Source organism: Camelus ferus, chromosome X (genome assembly GCF_009834535.1).
Source record: "Camelus ferus isolate YT-003-E chromosome X, BCGSAC_Cfer_1.0, whole genome shotgun sequence".
NCBI lineage: Eukaryota > Metazoa > Chordata > Mammalia > Artiodactyla > Camelidae > Camelus > Camelus ferus.
In genome coordinates, this window is record NC_045732.1 from 68,043,257 (window position 1) to 68,058,541 (window position 15,285).

Consider the following 15,285-nt stretch of genomic DNA (forward strand, 5'->3'; position numbering starts at 1 on the left):
AGAGCTCCTCTTTGCTCCTGGTGACATTTGGCTTTGCTTTATCTTCTACCTGCTTCTTGAAGGTGGGGCATTGTTTCCCCTAGCAGTTCACCCCAACTCTGCTGAAACTACCAGGTTTATGAGATTGTTTCTCAGTTCCTCCTCATAAAACAATAAGAGTGTGTTTTAGCAATCAGGTCCACACAGGTGAGAATCAGATGCCAAAGTCATCCCAGTGTCAAAGCGACTAACACATCATTGTTGTGGGTCACTCAAAATCAACAGTCAGGCCTGTGTCAACTGAAGACTTCAAGGAGGTGGTGCTACCTGACTGTGATGATCATCAGGATAGAATGTTTAGAGAAGAACGATTGTCAATTGTTCATTAAAAGACTGTGAGTGGACCATAGAAAATAGAATTTCATTGTGAGAAAAGGAAGGGACTTTAGGTATTTGTGTTTACATATTGAAAAGCCATTAATTATTGCCCACGCTTTCCTCTGGGAAATTGCACCACTGGTCTTTAAGGAGGTAGCTCCCTTCTTTCTAGAAAAGAAACCCCTCAAAATGTTCAACGCAAAACCTAAGACAACATGAGACCCAGGCTTTTGTTTCGAAGATATTAGACTCTTGTAGATTGTTTTTTTTGGCCCTCTCCTAACTTCTGTTTTCTCCTCCTCTTTAGGAGCTGTGCAGTCAGTTGTAACTGAAAATGTCTGACAGTCTGGATAATGAAGAGAAACCCCCAGCTCCCCCACTGAGGATGAACAGTAACAACCGGGACTCTTCGGCACTCAACCACAGCTCCAAACCACTTCCCATGGCCCCTGAAGAGAAGAATAAGAAAGCCAGGCTTCGCTCTATCTTCCCAGGAGGAGGGGATAAAAGTAAAGTATCAGTGGCTGGGCATTGAAAGGGGCTGGTTGATTCTTTCCTTGTCTCTTTCTTTCTTGAGTAGTCATTTCTTGAGCGTTGGATGTTCAGGGCCTGCCTGACATTTTTCATCTGCATCTTCAGAGGTTGCATTTTGTCAGAGGGTAATGTTTGATTGACTTACTGTGGGTTTGCAGAAGATACACTTATGCTATATTTGCTTTTCCCATAAAATTGAATTCATAGCATTAAGCCAGGGGAAATCATAGCAACGGTACCGTCTTAAGTATATAAATAGTGACTTTCATTCTCATAACTTAAAGGAGAATTTATAGTCATCCTTTTCTAACTATAAGTTGTCCTTATTAGAAATTTGAGTATAGGTGAATTTACTTCTGTATACATTTTTGACAACCATGAAAATTTTGAATTGAGTATACGGGAGTCAGTCCAAGTGCCACGCTGTTGTCTCTCTGACTATATCGCAAGGTGGAAAGAAACTTCTGACTCATTTGTTTCCTCTCCTGTTTTTCTGCCAGTCGTCCCCTACACAACCAGCCCTTTTTGCACTGAGTATCACAACAGTATATTATCATTTATCCTTGTGTTGTGCATAATACCATTTGGTCCTTAAATATCACATGCTGACACTCTGTAACACTGGGGGAATATAAAATCTCTAGTAAGTAATTGTCAGGTTGCATGAATAAGCATAAAGCTTAAACATGGCTCTATAAACGTGACCATTGCAGTGGAAGAGAGTGAAACCAAGTACAAGGACTCTGGCACCAGAGAAAGTTGCCGAAACTTTGGAAGAGAAAAGGGACAGTTTTCATCTGCTTCTTCGAGGCAGAACAAATAGCTTTGTAGGTTGCTTATATGGTATTGCTTACGTGGTATAAGAAAGCTGAAACTCTTATTAGGGCCAGTATCACCTCTTGTACACCTGCGTCACCTTAGAGATGCTTTATCCCTCATGACCCAAGGATGGAAAAGATGGAAATGATGTTAAACGTCTGGATTGAAGACAAGCAAAGGGAATAAGAAAACACTTTCCATGCAAGGGACATGTGATAACAGAATTTTCAAAGACATGTTTTCAGACACCAAAGTGGGTTCCAAAGAAAATTTTGCCAGGAGCAAGGGATGGTTTGAGAAATTTATGGTGCACCATGACTTGGAGACCAAGTCTTATGTGACAGTGGTACCAAAGAAGGAGCCACTAGATCCTGCAGCTCCTGTGTTGTATCTGCCACAACTGCAGAAAATGACTGAAGAGAAGGACGATATTTCTACACTAATCTTAGGTGCTGTTGAGACCCATGCTTTGAAAGCCTTGAACAATCCTACTTGCCTCTTAGAAGAGCAAGAACCAACTGATGCTGACGTGAGGTCAGCCAAAACAGAGAGGCTGACATTTCTGGTCTTTTGCCAATACTCCAGGTGACCTCATAGTGAAACTAATACTGCTCTGCAGAAAACTATGCCCAAAATCTTCTCCAAGGAAAAATACTGAGCTTAGTTTCCAGTATGCTGGCGTGCAAACAGAAAGACTCCTTCTCTCCTTAATGAAGGGTTTGAAGAGTGCTTTCTTGTGGAAATTCGGGACTGCTTCAAAACATCTTCAAAGTCCTACTGATTATTCACTGTCTGTTTGGTGCCTCAGATGCATTTGCCAATGGGCAGATGTTAGGCTTAATGTTAAGATTGTCTTTATAACCAGCTGCACGTTTCGGATTCTTGAGCCCTTAGATCAGTGTTTGAACTGGCCATTCAAGAAGACTTCAGCCAAACTAATGTATAACGTTGTTCTTCAGAATCTCACAAAGATTCCTCTGCCTGAAGATCTTAGTGCATGGGATTCCTACACCATCACTGATGCTGTATTCTTAATGAAAGAGGCATTAGATATCTTAACAGAGCCTTTCGTTAATGTGACCTTGGAGATTTGGCTGGAGAGAGTGAAATATCTGTCAGTGACTTTTCCTGAAGATAGACTCTTTGGCTCAAGAACCACCTATGGTTGAGGATGAACATTTGGCTCAGGAGCAATCACTAGCTGAAGTTGAATCAGAACCTGCTGATGCTGATTCCAGTGAAGTGATGTGCTAGAGGATGATAGTCAGGAAACTCCTGGGACCCCAGAGGTGATTATCATAAGTGATGATGAAGATAATTAGGAAGCTGTGACACTGGAGACGAATACAGTTATAAGCAACTGGAGAAGATCTTTTAGAACGAGATTAAAACCTCCCCAAGAAAGTAATGAAGAAATTCGGTACTATTACATGTCAAATCGTACCTGTTCTAACCTTGAGTTATTTAGCAGAATTCCATAAAGAGGTGCTATGATGCCTTCAAAACAAATCACATTGGAGAGAAACCATCTTCAGCAGAACTTAAATTGGGTAGTGCCATTTAATACCATTGCTGGAGAGCTAAGCTGCTTTCAGACAAAGCTTGAATGATTTAATTGAACTCTATAAAGAGGTGCAAAGAGTCTTTTTACATCACCATGTTCAGAAGATAGCAACCTCAGAAGAGCCTAAATCATTGAGTAGTGCCATTTGAATATGTGCCAGACAGCAGATAAGCTGCCTTCAGACAGATTTGCATGATTTAATTTGAGCTTGATACAGAGGTGCTAAGGTGTCTTCAGAAAAGACTTGAGAAGACAGAAAGCATCTTCAGAGGAGCCAAAGTCATTAAGTCATGCCACTCAAATTCGCTTGCTTGATAGGGCTAAAGCGCCAAGTAAGTTATTATAATTTCAGGATTGGACTTAGATTAAGACTCTGAGAGCAAGAAGATCCATGATTTGAACTAACAGTCCACCTCTCTTCATTGCTTCCCTGTCACCCCCATTTTCCATTGGCATAATAAGTGGTACATTCTCATCACCTCTGGAAGTCATCTCAAGATCTAAATGGAAAGTATATAGAGCCTATCACTTTTACTGATTTAAGCTATGTCCACTCTCATTATTGTTTTATGTAATGTACCATCATTGTTTTGTTTTACTGCACAAACAAATATTTATGAGGGCTTTCAAAGGTTCATATGTGACCTCAGTTTCTCTGCCCCTTTTTTACCTCCTAAAATAATAATTTCCTCAGCTGAACTCTCCTACTTGGGTGGGGGTCATTCAGGAACTTGACCTTCATAGGTAAGGAAGGGTTACTATCTCTGTGTTTTTACCTCTTGGTGATTATAACCCTCTCTGGGTTATACCACAATCAGTCTTGAATGAATGGAAAGAGCACTGGACTTGGGTTCTGGAGACCTGGGCTGAAGTCCAGCTCTGCCAGATTTTTGTGACTTTGGGCTAATCACTTAGTTTCTCTGATCCTCAGTTTCATCACCTGTTAAATGAAGATAATCAGACCTGGCCTACCTAGCAAAAATATTGTTGCTAATCCAATGTAATTCTAAATAGAGTGCTATTAAAAGTAAAATTAAAAAGTGCTAAATAATCGTGAGGTGTTATTACATTTGTCATTGTGGAACTTACAAACAAACAACTAAAAAAGCTAGATTTTAGAATTCGTATTTCTTTTTTAAAATAACTTTGGCCCTAACTAAAATCTGTATGTCAGTTATAGAACATTTTAAAAAGGTAATTAAAATTGTCCATAATTTCACAAGCCAAAGATAAGTAACTGGGTTGGTATTTTTTCCCCCAGTTCTTCTCGTCATATAGAAATTGTTCATCGATATAAAAAACTTGGAAAATAAAGACAAGCATATAGAAACGATAAAAAGCACCCATATTCACAAATCTCAGAAACAATGTTAATATTTTAATGGCTTTCTTTCCAGACTTCTTTGTGGCTATATATACGTATGCTTTTTAACATAGTTAAAATCATAATAATATACAGCTTTATATCCTGCTTTTTCAAAAACTCAGTGTTTTATCATGAACATTTTCCTACATTTTAAAAAAGCATTCATAAATATCATTTTTGATGGTATATCATATTTCATCATATAGTGGCATCATGGTTGATTTAACCATTTATTTGGTCAGTTATTTGGGATCCTATTCAAATTTTTGTCATAAATAATGTCATGTTGTCTATTTCTTTAGTTAAATGAAAATGCTTGCTCTGGTGACAGCAGAGTTTTTTTTTTGTTTTAAGGGGTCTCTTTAATAGCCACATTTCATTGACCAAATGGAACTTCAAGAGATAGGTAGAAGAGAAAGAAGTAGTAAACGTAATTTCCAGATTGAAGATCTGTCTTTGTTGGAAGCGGTTCTGGGAACTGAATCTTGGTGTTAGAGCAAAGTCAGAGGGACAACTTGCCACTGTCTTATGATGCTTCACCATATAAAAGTTTCCAGAATTTAGGCCAGGAAGAGGACATTCTGAACACATGGTTTGATTTTGTTTTATGGACCCTGTGACGTGTGAGACTGATCAGGTTTCTCTTTTGTTGGCTATTAGAAAGCTTGGCGCCACGCGTTTGGCCCACGCATAGCACTTGTAGTGGGACTCTGTGGTGTGTACACACTTTGTATGAGCTTTCTTCCAGGCTCCACTCCATTTTGTGTGCCTATCTTTGTTTTGTTTTGTTTTGTTTTCCCTTTCACTTTATCTACTTCGAATTTCTGCTGCTGTCATATCATATTTTGTGTATTCTTGGGAGCTGCCTTATATACATTTTGGAGCAAGGTAGAAAATGAATACATGGATGAAGAAATAAATACATGAAAAAATACTTGAATAAATAAAACAATAAGGCAAAGGCAATGAGGCAGACAAATCAGCCAGGACTGTGGAAATGGCGTGGTACCTCTAAAAATAATCAAGGTTAAGGACCTGAAGCTTAGAAGCACATGTGGGAAAGAAGCAGGTGAGGCTGCACTTGGCGGTGATGTGTTCTGTGTGACGTCTGTGTCTTCTGAAGTGTGCTTCTGCATCTTGTGTCTTGTGCTGCATTAGAGCATTAGGTGTGTTTCAGGGGACACGTGATGCTGTGTGAAGGGTCGTGTCTTCAGAGAGCACAGTTCATGTGCATTTTGTTTGTGGAAAATGTACAGAGATTTGGGAGCTGGTGAGCCTGGAAATGGAAGTGAAGGTCCCTCTTCCTGGAGGAGTACAAGGCGATAGTTGGATCAGTCAAATCAAGATGCATAGGAAGTGATCTGTCGTTTACTAATTAGTTCCTACGTGCCAAGCTGTGTGACAGGTACTTTTCATGTATTGAGTCTTTCAATCCTTACAACTACTCTGTATTATCCCCTTTTTACAGATGAGGCAATTTAAGCACAAAGCGTTTAAGTAGACAGCCCAGGGTCACATAGCAAACAATAGAAGCCAGAAATCTCCCAGGTCTCTGGGGCGCCAATCGCTATACTTGTACATTAGCAATGAGACAAAGGGATATGTAGTAAACTATGTTCCTAGCATCCAGAAGCCAGCAGTGGCTTTCACTTTTCCTTAAAAGGATGTTAGTGAGCTTTGAAACATATCTGAATTTCAGAAAAGGGGACTTATCTATTGCCACTCAAAGGGAAAGAAAACTTTTTTTCATGTTTTTTTTGGGGGGGGGGAAATGATGGTGAAAAAATATTCTTGACAATAGGGATGTGCTAATATTTGATTTGGGTGTTGGGTGGGTTAGATTCTCATTTGGCGGGTTAGATGGGTGTACTTTACTAGCCTGCACATTACTTACTTTAGAAAGTTGAGGCTCTATGTGAGTGTGTTCATCTGTGTGAAAAAGGTCTTAATAATGTCATATAATTTTGTTATTGTATTGCATATATATATATATATATATATAATTGTTCTATATATATATATTATATATATATAATTGTTCTAATTCCGAGAGTATGTTATCTTCTATACACACTACATAGCAGGAAGCCTTACTGTGCAACAATTATATTAAAGAAGACTCAGTCATCCTTTATGGTCTTGTTAATCCAATATTTTGGTCAATACACATTAACTTTCTTCTAATTAATGCACAATAAAAAATACTTAGTGTGGTAAGTAGACTGAACAGTATGCAGTCTTTCTTCAGTGATGCTGAAGACCCTTTGGGATCTTGCAGTAGCTCAAGGTTATTTTCATTGCACTCATAATGAGTAGGAGTCTCAACTGAGGGTTTTGTTAGTAGAAAGCCAGATGTCAGAGACTGCTACATCCTGAATGGTGTGTACATTCCTCTTGGTTCTTCAAATGTAGGCTGTACAGCTCAGCAAAGAGTGCTCTTTGGAGATCACTGCCCTGCCCTTTGGCAACAAAGGAAAGAACCTCCTCTTTTCTCCTAGGAGTCCTCTGTGTTTGAAATGGGAAGAAGGGGGGATAAGGATGCATTCTACTTACTAGGGCCTATATTTCTACTTCAAGGCTGATAAACAGGGAAACTGGGCACAAATATGGTGACCCACTAGACCCAGCAGACAAATACAAGAGAAATATGGAATATGGAATTGGGAGATAAACAGATGAAAGAAGCAACAGGGGGAAATAAATCGAGAGAGAAAGTAATATATGAGAGGGAGATTAGGAGATGAAGAAGATACAGGGGATGTATGAGAAGAGAGGAAGACAGAAGAGAGATATATTACACATTAAAATGAAGTGTTGCAAGGAAAGGAAAATTGACACTAGCTAAGGGATGTGAAGTTGCTTTCATCCTTAAAACAAATGAGGCCTTTTCCCCCTCTCAAATTTATTTGTGCCCTGTATAATTATCCACATCGTCAGAAGTGTCTGGTTTAGGACATTGCCTCATATTTGCTTTTTGTTTTCAAACATTTTCCATTGAAATTGTTGGACGCGTGAATTGGGTGTAAATGAGAGTGGAACCAGTGTGTGTTGCCTGGAAGAAGATGAGTAAGAGTCAACTTCCTAATGATTTGTCAGAATGATCACTGTGGCTGAAGGTTTTTGAAGATGATACTGCTGAAGGTGATGGCTGTTTGTGGGTGTGTGAGTGGGGGTCACTAGAAGGGCTCACAAGGGACCATCATTTCTTTATTGTCCCATCATCCTCATAGAACACTCAACCCATGAATTGCATTTATAGCTGCCCTTGCAGAAATCAGGGACCACTTTGAGTTTTTTATCTGTACATTAAAGGCTACTGATTTATGAAGAGCACATATTATTTTCCATAGCCACTGAAGACCTGACAGGAGGAAATGGGCTTACCATTTCACCAGAGGGAACGTGACTAGCCATAAATTCCAAATGTGCTGATTAAATATTACAAATTACCAAGGGTGAAATTTTCTAGGTTCTTTATTGAGGGAGTCTCATGGCTTTAGCAGATTCTACCTGAAAACAGGAGAATGAACCTTCTACCATGGGCCTTCCCAACTATATACTTCTGGACTTTGCTAATAAAATGAAAGATATAAGAGCAGTGAATGTTCGATAGCCCAGTTTAATCCTCTTTCTTGGTAGTTATATTTGCAAGGGTATCACTCATAGGATACAAGTGCTGGGTTTAAGAAGCAACAGATTACTTAGTTCTCCAGCAAGCAGTTACACTGTTAATAAGTCTATTCCTAAGGAGATGATGTATTTCGGATGGCAGTTGGGGGATTACAGTGTTCAATGTACTTTCATATCAATTACATCCTTCAAACCCCCTATGATGGAGGCAAAGATTATCCATTTTATAGAGGAAGGCAGAGGGTTAGAGAGGTTAACTGACTTCCACAAACTTGCCCCACTACTAATTACAAAGTGAGGCTGGCCTAGAATTTCTATCCCCGACTCCTAGTCCAGTGGTGGTTGAATCATATACTGCTTGCCGTAAAATGAGGGTCACCTAACTTGCTTTGCGGATAGGTTTTGGCCAATGGAAAACACAAACATGGAGTTTTTAATGAAAGTAAGTGAAACCTAGGTGAATCTAACCCATTTTCTCAGTCAGCAATTACAACAGTAGTCATAGCTTTATTTTTATAAGTCGCTCCTCCTGAAGGCCTAACTGGCTAGCAGAAAGTAACAGCCTTTGTTAAAAAAAAATTGTTAATTATTTCCCCCGATTCATGTGTTGTTTTTTCAGCCTTTAAATATTCTTCTCTTACAAAAATAATATCTAATGCTTTTACAATTAAAATATTAAATAACTATATTAAAATAGAACACAAGAGTCACCTCTCCTCCTTCCCTTTAGATTCACCCATAATCCAGTATTTAACAATTTGGGCCCTTTTCCTCATTATTATTGAACCACTGAAAACACCTACCCCCCAGCTAAAGAGTGACTAAATCACTAAGGATCGTCTGTTGGGAAAAGTAAAGGTTGTCACCCATAGGAGATGGATGGCCCTTTAAAAATACTTATATATCTTTTCAACATGGCATTCCCAGAGCGAAGCCCAGGGATACTGAAGTGAAAAGCAAGCGTTTTAGTATGATGGGTTTGTAACCTAGCACCCTACTGCCCCTGCCAGAAGTGACCTCTATCTCTGCACAAGTTCTTTTGGCTTCAGGAACATGTAACACTGAGTACAGATTTGCACCTGGGCCGGGGGAACGGGACAAAGAGGGGAGAGGGAGGGGGGCTTCTTGTGTCAAGCTAGGGGTTGTGGGACAAGGGACCCTCCCAGCAGGGCTCCAACCCCAGCAACTCCAACATGAACCTCCTAGCAAAATACTTTTTAGACCTTCTTTATCTCAAAGGACTTCATGGAAGATCACAGGATAGAGACTTATGTGCAACCAGCCAATGCATTAATCTGAGTGGCATGCTGGCTTTGAGCACAGATCTGGTTTATTAACTAGCTCAGTTTAAGAATGAGCTGTAACAGAATTGGATGTTCATATAGGCTTACCTGGAACATGTTCTGTAGTTCACTTCTATACTTTACTCAGAAAAGGTTTGTGCCTGCTTTTTATGTGCCTCGCTCTGCGCTGAGTATTGTGGAGGGATACTCCATATAAGGCAAGGTTCCATGTCCTCAGGTAAAAATGTTCAATCTAGGGGCAGAAATCAGACACATGTACAGTATATACAGGAAATGCCCAGTAGGTGATCTGGGAAGCAACAGATGCAGTGGCAGATAGGTTCCCCCCATTCCACCCCCACCATTCATGTTCTTCCTCAGCCTGTGTGGAATAGCAACCATCTTGAAGCCTGACCCCGCCATGCCATGTGTACCTCGCAGCACAAAGCTGCCTGGTTTGTCTTGCAGAAAACACCTTTTCTATCATATAACCCTCCCTGCTCAAAAGCGACCTCTAATTCCATCTTTCTTACTTCCTGATTTCCAAGACTATACCCTATCTATTTACTCCTCTGTCTTCTCCCTGACTCGTCAATATGCTATATATGTTCCTACTTCCAAGCTTTGCCTCTCCTTTCCTTCCTCCTTGAGCTGCCTTTCCTTCCCTGCCTCTCCATCCTTTAAGACCCATTTCTCAAGTCCTCCCTCCTCCAGTAAGCCCTCGCCATCCACCGCGAATTTCTCTGATCTTCTTTTCTTTTGACATGCTACAGCATTTATACTCTATTCTTCCCCATTTAGCACCAAATTTTCTTTGGTCTGGTAGTATCAGTTGCTATTTCTTGTTTGCGCAGCTTATTTCTCCAGTTAGATCGCAAGTTTAGACTGTTACTTTGATTCCTAATGAGTCACTCAGCACAATCTGTCACTACACTGATCCACAATTCCACGTGTGCTGGTTAACTGATCCACTGACTGATTCAAAGGAAAGGAAGCTGGAACAGTAGCAAGAGAGAGTTGTTCCTCAGAGCCAGGGTTGTGAAATGCTTGCTGCTTAGAACTAGCTAGCCTGTGTGGGTTTTTTTCTTTGGAAAAAAATTATTTCTGCATTTAAAAATATGTTTTATGTAATATTTTGGTTTTAGCTTTCTGTATTAATGTGGCTTTCAATGTCGTTTTTTATTATGCCATATACTGTAACTTTGTGTGCTTTCCATTGCTTTTTTTAAAAAATGATTATTGTTCTATGCTTTTAGGCTAAATTTATGTAGGAAAGCATTTCTCTATGTTTGTCCTCTGTTATTCCTTTTCTTTTCCTGCATGCTCTGTTTTCAAGGAGCTAGACAGTGTTCTAAAAAATAATTCTGGACGTGACCATATGACATCCAATGAGAAGGCCCAACCAATCTTCCAGGAATTTTAGGGAAGACGACAAGTGGAACTCGTACAACAAGGAAGACTCAGGTGACAGTTTTCTAAAATGCTTTCAGAAGGCAAGCATAGCACCACCCTGGGATTTCATCCAGGGGAGAATTGATTGCTTTGCTGTACCTTAAACCCTGCACAACTGTGTTGCCAATATATGGTCGTGGCCCCAAAGTGGCACCTGACAAGAGGTGTGCCCGAGTGAGTACAGATTCATCCTCAGTGTTGGGGAAACAAAACAGCAACAACACCATCACCACCAACTGCAAATATAGCAACTACTCGCAAACATATCCTAGCCTTCTTGGGGAAACTGGATCAATGTCTCCTCATCCATGAACACATAATGGCAAATAGGCATGCCCTGTCTCCATGTATTAGGTCTCATTTCACATAATGCAGGTCATTCATTCATCCATTCATTTGTTCATTTGCTTATTCATTCAATATTTATTGAATCAGGTACTGTGCTAGATAGATGTTGGGGTACAGAGGTGAATAAGTCCCAGTTCCTGCCTTTTAGGAACTGATTGATGGCCTAGTAAGGGACACAGACAAGTTAGTCAATGAGCAGAGTTTAGCGTGCTAAGTACAATAGAGAAGGGGGCACTGAAGGCATCTATTCAAGATTGAGGGGAGGGGCAGTTAGGGAAGGCTTCCTGGAGGATGTGACCACTGAACTGAGGTGAGTCTTAAAGAAGGAATAGAGCCAGCTATGTAAGAGTTGGGTGGCATCCCATATAGAAGGAGCAGCATTATGAGGGCAGCAGGCATGACACACTACTGGTTGAGGTTCTCTGACTGTAACTACAAGTAGTTCAGCAGAGCATGAGTGCATCGAGCATGAGTGGGAGAGAAGTGGGAGACAGAGCTGTGGCAGTAATTGGGGATAGGTTTCTGGAGGGCTTATATATGCCATGCTAAGGGCTTTGAATATGATTCTGGAGGCAAGGAGGAAATGTTGAAGCTGGGGAATAATATCAGATTTGTGTTTCAAAATACCACTCTAGCCAAAGGAGAAGAATGGCTGTGGGCGGGGTAGGGGAGGATGAAAGAGGGCGAGTCAGGCCGTTGGAGTCATGCAAGTGAGAAAGGACCTAGCCTAAGGACTAGTATTAGTAAGACTAGGAGAGAAAATGCAGAGGGAATATTTAGGAGGAAGAATTAGTAGAACTAAGCAACAAATCGGATGGTGACAGGAGAAGCTAGAGGAAGGTGAGGTAGGGAACACAAGAGGACTGTAGTTTCTTATTTTAGATAGGGAAAGGCAGTAGAGAATTAGTTTTCTTTTGAAAATATTTAGAGTGAGGAGCTTGTGAGGCATCCAAATAGAGGTATTCAGTGGGCAATTAACTCCATGGGGTCAGGGTACAGCAGAGAGGTCAGGGCCGGAGATCACGAAGGTAGATAGTAATTGAAACCATACAAGTAGATGAGGTGACCTAAAAGAGAGTTGTGTTGATGAGAAGAGATGAGGACCTAGGACAGCTCCCAGGGAAGACTAGAGAGTCTACAGAAGACCTAGAAATGGGAGGAATAGACTCCAGGAAAGAAGTATGTGAAAGAAGGTGGGGAGGAGTTAGTTTCATGAGGTCAGGACTTTCATGACTCAGCAATGTCAGCTTTGACATTTGAGAGGTCAAGGGTTCTGAGGACTGAAAAAAGGCCATATTAAAGGAGATCAATTGGTGACCTCAGAGACTCATTGCAGTGGTTTGAAGAGTGAGGGTTAAGGAAGCCTAGATTGCCTTCTCAAGAAGTTTAAGCTACAGAAGGAAAGGTTGAGAGACTCTAGCAGCTAAAGAAGGATGAGAGGTAGCAGAGAGTTTGAATTTTTAAGGAAAAAAGAGAACTCAGCATGTTTTTTTAAGCCAAATAGGAAGTGTCCATAGAGAGGGAGAGATTGGAGATACAAGAAGAAATAGGAGGTAATTGATGGAGTGAGACTCCTTTGGAGAATTTACAGGGACAGGGATCTAGACAATCAGTGAAGGGATAAACTTTAGGTGGGAGGACAGACACTGTTTCCAATAAGATGTGATGTGAAGGGGGAAGATGTTACTGATGGAGACAAATTCATAAGAGTGGAAGAGAAAGTGGAATCAAAGGAGTTCCAAACTGATGGCCTTCATTTTTCTCAGTGAAGTAGAAGGGATTTCTGACTAAAAGTAAGGGAGGAGAGGAAGAAGCAGCAGGTTGAGCAAAGTGGTGAAATTCTAGAATATTCAGTAAGAGAGGTGGGAAATGAAGTTGGCAAGGAGCAAGAAGATTATTACCCAGCACCACTGATGACCCATTGATGTCCATGACCTGTATAGTCAGCACCCATCTGCATGGCTCTGTGAATTTTCCCCCCAAAACTTTCAGCAGCCTCAGCATGGAAGTGGAGTTTTCATGGATGGTTGGATTCTGTCAGGATAAGGGTTAGGTAGGAGAATTGCAAGAGGAGGCCAAAGGAGCATAGTTTCCAGGGCAGTGGCTTAAGAGCAGTTTGAATGATGAACCATGCAGTCTAGGCCAGGCGGAAGATGAGAAATTGGCTAAAAATGGAGGGATCCAGGGATTGGAGGTGTTGTTAAAATCAAAGAACAAATAAAATAGGAATTAAGGACTTGAAAGAGTGAGAGAACTAGCGGGATGGGGGGCTGGGCTCAGAGAATGAGGTAACAGGGCTATTTCAGAGACTATTTCAGAGAAAAGGTCGTTCTGGATAATGAAAAGTCCTAGGGTAGCTGTGGTTTTCCACTCTGTCTGCACATCATCTATGGCGCTTAAAAAATCCTTTCCCATGTCTCACCCTCAGAGATCCTGATATAGTAGGTTCTGGGTAGGCCCAGGATGTTGGGATTTTTATGGAACTCTACATGTTCTTCTGATGAGCAGCCCTGTTTGAGAACCACTGGTTTAATGGTGGCCATGGGAGTGGATTGAAGAAGTGGAAGGTAGATGAAGTCCATTAGAGTTGAGAGAGGTCAAGGAGGTACAAGGAAAGGGTGTGAAAGAGGTGTCCATTTGTATATCACATTTCACAGAGAGATGGCAGCATTGAGTGTAGGAAGGAATACTGGGAGCCAAAGTCCTCAGTGGATTAGGGAACTTGACGAGGAGAACAAAGTGGCAGTAACCTCAAAAGACAGGGGTGTGTAGGCAAGTGCAGAAGTACTGATCTTAGACAATCTGAAATAAAAATGAGGAAACTCTGCCCTTCTCCACTCCCCCAGGCCTAAAGATTTGGAATGAGGAAGAATGGTCAGCATCCATCAGGACGATCTGAGGAAGTGATACCTTCATTGAATAGTAGGGTTTAAAATTTTCTCCATGCCAGCTGCTGAATGGAAATATGCAAGGATCTTTAAAAATTAAAGTTGCTGGAATCTACCCCAGACTAAATATGAATCTCTGGGAGTAGGGCTCTGATGTCTCTCTCTCTCTCTCTTTTTAAGTTTCCCACATGAGAGTGGTGCACAGTGAAGTTTGAGAACCTAGGGCAAGAAGTAAAGAGCACAGTTAATGAAGAGGTTGAAGGTGTAGGGGGATATTAATGAAGCAAGCCCTGGTCACTAGAAGAAATGCAGAACATTGGAGTGGGGCATATAGGAGATGACAGATGACTGGAGATGGAGATGGAGTGGAATGGAGAAAGATGTCAGGATGAGAGACTCTGGAGAGATAAGCTGGATCCTGGAGTTACAGCCAGAACCCATGTCCAAACAGAGGGTCCCAGGGCCAAACACCGTTGGTAGTTTGTGGTCTAGTCAGCAATTTGTGGCCTTTGTTCTCGATTCCAATAGAATATGGTTGATGTGCTTAGAAAGTGATACTCATTTGTGCTGCTTCTCTCTGCAAACATCAACTCAGCTCTGAGAGCTGATCAGGCTGAGTCTTACGAGCCCAATATTCAGGTTAAGCTGAATCTTAATATAAACAACCAATGCTCACAGAATTTTCAGGGGGAGCTACAAACATTTTAGTATTCCTTAAAGGAAAAAGAAAGAAAAAAAGTTCTCAGCTAGGCTCCATTCAGTCACTAAACACTTACTGAAGACTAGGGCTCAAATTTGTTGAGTTTTTTTTTTTTAATGCTACTGAGTAATAAATAGTATAGCTCTTAAAAACTTAGGTTCTGTAGACACAGTTGGGACCTAGATTCAAATCCTGGCTCTGACACCTGCCAGCTGTGTAATCATGGATATGTGGTTTAACTTCATGGAGTCTCACTTTGCTCATCTATAAAACAATAAAAATATAATAATACAGTAATAGTAAGGCCTGCCTTTTAAGATTGTGGTGGAGATAAATGAGATAAC